The 6,761-nt window shown below is 32.7% G+C and overlaps 1 pseudogene across 1 annotated transcript; it reads right to left on the bottom strand.

Annotated features, from left to right (window-relative positions):
• Positions 1-1,472: 1,472 nt before the first annotated feature.
• On the bottom strand, positions 1,473-4,700 carry LOC149551251 (geraniol 8-hydroxylase-like; annotated as a pseudogene). The gene is made up of 2 exons (XR_016352712.1): positions 3,696-4,700; positions 1,473-2,099 (listed from the first exon to the last, which is right to left on the bottom strand). The product of XR_016352712.1 is annotated as a geraniol 8-hydroxylase-like (transcript).
• Between the last annotated feature and the right edge of the window lie 2,061 nt (positions 4,701-6,761).

Here is a 6,761-nt window from a genome sequence, read left to right as displayed (position 1 = left end):
TGGGAATAGAGCTAAGAAACACCCTCAGCGAGTTAATCGTTAGGGACGTTGGTCTCCTCCTGAGGTGGGCACTCTTAAAATCAACACTGATGGTTCTTCGCGGGGAAATCCTAGTTCAGCTAATATTGGGGGAGTTGGGCGTGATAGTTCTGGTGATATCTAGTTTTTGTTTTCTATATACAAGGGTTACCATACTAATAACCTCATGGAAGCCCTGGCTATCTTGGTTGCAGTGGAACAGTGTTGTCTACGTGGCTGGAAAAGAATCATCTGTGAGACTGACTCGCAGGTGGTTGTGAACTTATTGCATAATAGGAACCTTGTGCATGTGGATTGGCATTTGGCTCTGGTTATTCAGCAGATCATTCAGTTATGCAATTCTCTGGATTCTGTGTCTTTTATGCATATCCCTCGTGAGTGGAATGGTGTGGTTGATTGTCTGGCTAAATGGGCCTCTGAGCAGAGGCCGGCTTGGAACATTCTTGATCCTAGGATGCTTCCACTTGATTTATCTCAGATGCTGGATCAACTTGTGGACCAGGATAAAGCTATGTAGTTCTCTTTGTTTCTTGTGTTGTTCAGCTCTCTTTGATATTCAATAAAAATTTTACCCCTCTTTTAGTCAAAATTAAAAAATTAAAATTTAAAAAAAAAAAACTAAAGAGAGACTAGAGACTAAACTATCGAGTTTCATTTGTACTCAATATCTAACACGATAATATAAGTCTTGTGAAATGGACATGCTAACCCTTGATTCATCAACATTCCAAAACTCTTATCATAAACTTCAGTGTATCCTTAATTGATATTTGACCAGAGATATGATATATATAGGTTCACTGATTTTTCAATTGAAAGCAAATAAATATGAACATAGTCTTGACCTCTACGGCAGACCAATCTCTCTGATTCAATCTGGTATTTATGACAGTGATCCTCAAGCATTCAATAATAACAATGTACATTTCATTCTCTTTTTAAAGGAAATGTGTTAGCATGTATAGAGGTAAACACACGTATCTTCACAATAATTTGATACATCTTGGCATCTGCAACTTATTATGCTTTTCGTTAATTTATTCTCTTTCAAATTCATAATGGCTCAGAGATTTGTGTCATCTATGTTGAATCATCTTGAAATTTGGTTGCACACGTATAAATTTCCCAGCACTGAATGATCAGTTTTCAATTCTGGGTTTTCCAAGAAAAATGTACTTACCACCATTATGAATTCACATTTTTTTCAACTGACGGTCAGAGAACCCAAAAAAAGCCAAAAACAAAACTCCTGTCTTTAAGATCATCGAGATTATTTTCAACAGCACCATCATTCCCTGCAGATTGTTTAACTCTTCTTGTTTAAGCTGCAAAATTCGCCCTGCATTTTACATAAACATAATACTTATTTCATTTGCTGCTCTTCTGCCTTTATTTCTCCTATCATCCACCTCTCATTTGCAATTTATTTTCCCTTTTGCTAATGTTTATCTAATAAAGTTGAACTTGGGATAACCGTGGTTTAGGATAAGCAACTAGAGGGACTGCTTTATGCATGACAAACCCAAATTTCTCAGACATGTCTAACTTCTCTCCACATTGCAGGGACCAGTCAAAAGAATGCAAAAAAGAAGCCAATGTAAAATGAACCATCCGAGTGGCCATGGGAATTCCTGCACAAATCCTTCTCCCTGACCCAAATGGAATATAATCAAACTCACGCCCATTGTATTCCCATCTACAAGGGTCCTCCATAAATCTCTCTGGATCAAACACCAATGGGTCCTTCCATACTTGTGGGTTCCTATGAATTTTCCACACATTGATCATAATTTCAGCCCCCTTTGGAATGACATATCCACTTATTTGGCAGGTCTTATCTGGGCTGTGAGGAACAAGCAGAGGGACTGGAGGGTGCAAACGTAGGGTTTCCTCTACTATTGCCTCCATTAATGGTAGCTTTGATATGTGGTGCTCCTCTACTCTCTGGTCAAGACCCACAACGTGTTTCAATTCCTCTTGGGCTCTGGATTTTGTAGGAGCTCTGCCATTGCCCATTCCACTGTAGAGGACGTGGTCTCCGTTGATCCACCCACCATATCCTATAAAAGATCAAATACATTAGTTTTTCATAACCTATGAATTGATTGGAGATTGTTTCTGGTTTCGATCGTGTGTCAGTTTTTGCGTCAGCATTTCAGATCACATTCTATGATTCAACATACAAAAAGTTGATGCAAAAACTAACATATAATTGAAAATAGAAACAATCTTCAATCAAGTAGTAATATCAATAAACCAACAAATCATAATTTGGAAAGTATAATATTAAATGCATTAATTTTTCATAATCTACGAATTGATTGGAGATAGTTTCTGATTTTGATAATGTATTAATTTTTCCATTAACATTTCAGATCATACTCCCATCGTACAAAAAGATCAATGCAAAAACAAACACACAATTAAAAAACTAAAAACAATTTCCAATAAAAAAGTATCAGAAACTATAAACAATCTCCAATCAAGTAGTAATACCATGTTATATAGGAAATGTTTGAATCATAAAATATGATCTATAACAAAAAGTATAAAGATGCATGGGTAGAACAGGTTATAGGAGAAATGTTTGGGTCATGAAATGCGATCCATAGATGTAAAAAGTAAAGACTCAATCGAAATCCAAAAGAGTCTTCAATGAAATAGTAATATGCCACAATGTAAGTGAAATTTGAATGTACTTTTGCAAAGATCGATGGAAAAAGTAAGACTCAATCGAAATCCAAAAGATTCTTCAATGAAATAGTAATATGCCACAATGTAAGTGAAATTTGAATGTACTTTTGCAAGAAGCATGGGCAGAACAGGTCAGGGGAAATGTTACTGATGGAAAAAAAAAAAAGTCTGTGACTCAATGGTGACCCTGAAGATTGATACACTGTTTTGGTAAAATAAACAAAATTAATCTCACGGATTTAAAGTCAAATAATTTTTTCATCTCGAATCTCAAATACTCTCACTTTTATAAGAGGGAGTCCTAATATATTGAAACTAGAAAGAGTCTTCAATCGAATAGTTATATGACACAAATGTAGATAAACTTTTGTAAGGAGACATGGGCAGAACAGATCATAGAAGAAATGTTTGGATCATGAATTTGATCTATAACATTGATGCAAATCGTAATATACAAACAAAATCTATCCAGAAAACAATTCCGATAATCTCCAATCAAGTGGTAATATCTCATAATGTAAGAGATTTGAATGGGCAGAACAGGTCATAGAAGAAATGTTTGGATCATGAAATATGATCTATAACATTGATGCAAATCGTAATATACAATTGATTTTACTCTTCTTTTGCTCTTAACATTCTGATGATATCTGAAATGTCAATAAAAATAATACAAACACAATCTATCCAGAAAACAATTGCGATAATCTCCAAACAAGTGGTAATATCTCATAATGTAAGATAAATTTGAATGCACTTTTGCAAGAAGCGTGAGAATAACAGGTGAGAAGAAATACTACTGATAGAAATAAAACAAAATAGATGAATTGGCTTCATGATTTGGATTCAAGTCTCTCCAGAATTTAAGAGATGAGACATCTTGCCAACAGCAAAACCAAATAATTTTTTAATCTTGAATCTCAATTTCGCTTTTATAACAGAAAGTCTTAATAATAACTTACCAGGAACAGAGCTTTAACATCCCTCACGGTGAGCTCAAAGCTGCCCATATCATCCTCCTCAGCCACACCTTTATTCACCAGATCAAGCAGAAGCTTCAGAAAATCATTTCCCTCACTTTCTCCCTTCACCCTCTCATCAATAATCCTATCAAACAGCCCATCAAGCTTCACAAACACTTTATGCATTCTTCTATAAAGCCCTTGCAGATCCAAGCTTTCCAAAAAGGGAAACAGATCTGAAAAATTGGGGACACTCCAGACATCAAGTTCTTCAGCCAAGAGATCCCTAAATTCCAAAACCCTCTCACCACTTTTACTCCACATCATGTTTGTAATAAGATTAAGTGAAGTAGCAAAAGCCTTAGCCCCCACATCAACACTGATTCCATTCATAGAATCCTTGTAAATACCCTCAATTGTTCTTCCTACTTCTTCCCTTCTCAGAGGATTTAGGGCATCCATGCTCTTTGCAGAGAAAAGCTCCTTAACACAGATTTTTCTAAGGAAGCGCCATTTGGGTCCATAGGGACTCCATAGAATATCAGACCCATCATATGCAAGACATCTGGCTACCACTGGAACCACTCTGTTTGCAAAAGTCTGGTCATTGTCTTTCAGGATTTCTTTTGCAATTGCTGAAGAAGAGACCACAATTGATGTTTTCATGCCAAATTTGAGAGTCATGAGAGGCCCATATTTGTTGGAAAGAGTAGAGAGACATTCATGGAGGTTGGGTTTCAGCAGATGAAGATGCCCTAATAAGGGTAGCGCAAATGGCCCTGGAGGAAGCTTCACTCTTTTCCTCTTAACAATAAATACTGTTATAATAAGAGCCAAGGCGCCTGTAGCAAAATAATACCAGATATCATTGCTACTCATATCCATTTTCTTATACAGCAAAGCAGATGGATCATAAGGCTTTCTTCTGGTATCTGAATTTTATGCTAGAAACAAGAAAGAGATAGTCAATGTACAGATAGAGCTACACGTTTCTATGAATCTATAATATATTTATTTACAGTGGGTATTGCAGTGGCTGCTGACTACCGAATAAGTTGATGAATGGTATATTATTAAAATTTGATTTATGATCTTTTATTTTTAGATTAAATTATAGTCAAGAATCAATTCATATTATCTTTGCAGTTGTAATTTTAAAATTTTGAATTTTGAAATTGTTTTCAAGAGTATATATATTTTAGATTACAAAATTTTTAATGTTTTTGATTGATGATTTTTATTGCTAAAATGAATGATCACAGAATCTTAAAAAATTATTTTATATTATTTGTGTACTTGCAATCTTAGATCTTGAATTTTCCAAAATTAAATTTTATTCATAGTAACACAGAGACGCATCCTCCCAGACTTGGATGCATGGGGACTTGGGGGATTCCACCACCTCCACCAAGGAATGTTGACTATTTTATTTACTGATTCAACTATTTATGTTCAATGTTTGTCCCAGTTCCATCCAATGTTTAAGTATTTACTCTGTTACATCTTCGTATCTTATATTGCAATACATCTTTTCATAAGTAGCATTTAAAGTACCATATGTATATATACACAACCCCTCCTATCCCCACCACAACCCTTTGTCGTTCCCAAATTAAGGCCCCTTTGTCTCCATCTCGGAAACTTGTCCCCCCATCCCCCAGGGTGGTGTAACTATGATTTTATCTTGAATTGACTTTATGTAAGAGTGTAACTTTTGGACTAGATAATTTTTTATCTTTATGATTGGAAAAGTCATTTTTTCAAATTGAATGTTCAAATAGATTTACAATTTAACTATTAATTCACACTATGACACACACACATATAATACATATATATGTATACATACATGAATGTGTGCATATATGTATGTAGACGTATATGCATCCTTTTATAAAAAGATAATAATAAAAATTACATATTATAAAATGACAAATTAAAATTATTGTTTGATTTCTTAAAAGACCAAGTGAATTAATTTTTGGTGATAATTTGAAGATTTGGAATTATTATAAATAAGAGATATTTTTTCATAACAAGTTAAATTATGTCATTATTCTATAACAAATCAAATTATGATATTGCTATCATAATTTTTTAAATCGAATTCATTAACTCATATTTAATTTAAAAACTTCAATTCAAAAAAATTCAATCTAATCCCTTTAAATCACAGTCCTCTAAACTTAAATCATTATTATTTTTAAATGTAAATCATTTAAAACAATAATCAAGAGGCATCATAAATAGTACATACCATTGTAAAACAATTCATCTCCCCCACAACTCTATTATAATCTTTCAAATTTAAAAAAAAAAATTGTTTCCACTTTACCAACAATAATTTCTTACATACATTTCTTTTCTTTTCTTAATATTTCCTTTCTTAGAGTGAAGATTTTTCTCTCTGAAACGTAGGTCTTATCATACTCATTGAGGGAACAAACATGATATTTGTTAAGCAAGCAATCTAAAGCCATGCCTGTAAATGGTTTACATGATTTAAGGTGAATAATTAAAAGCATTTTAATCATCTAAATGGTCTTTAGAAAGAAAGATTTCTAATAGTTTATAATGATCTCCATATTATTAGAAAATACTTTGTTGTTGTTTCATATTGGACTCTCTTTCATGACATTGTTACAACCTTACACGTATCGTGCTTCATATCAATGTGTTAGATAATATAGCACTTTTGAGGTTAATTGTGAGTGGAAAACAATTGGTTGACATTGACAAACTAGTGTGCGGTAGATTGAACATGTGTCATATAATGACTTAGTACTTATCATTAATTTTAGTATAAATTTAATTTTCATTTAATAAATTTATTATTTATTATAATATAGAGAATATTTAAATTAATAAAAATATTATATAATTATTACAATATTTTAAGAAATGCTATTATATATATAGCATTTCTTATTGTATAATATAAATATATTAATATTATAACTCTTAAAAACTATCATTTCATAAAATCCGTTCTACATAAGAATTAAAATCATTCATCGAATCAAATAATAGAAAAATATTTTATAGAAACAATTAAGTTAAAAAATT

The sequence above is a fragment of the Cupressus sempervirens genome, chromosome 6 (genome assembly GCF_028749045.1).
Source record: "Cupressus sempervirens isolate cs-2001-9-10 chromosome 6, ASM2874904v1, whole genome shotgun sequence".
Taxonomy (NCBI): Eukaryota; Viridiplantae; Streptophyta; class Pinopsida; order Cupressales; family Cupressaceae; genus Cupressus; species Cupressus sempervirens.
Note: the sequence above shows the minus strand (reverse complement) of the source record. Positions and strands in the feature narration are given on the sequence as shown.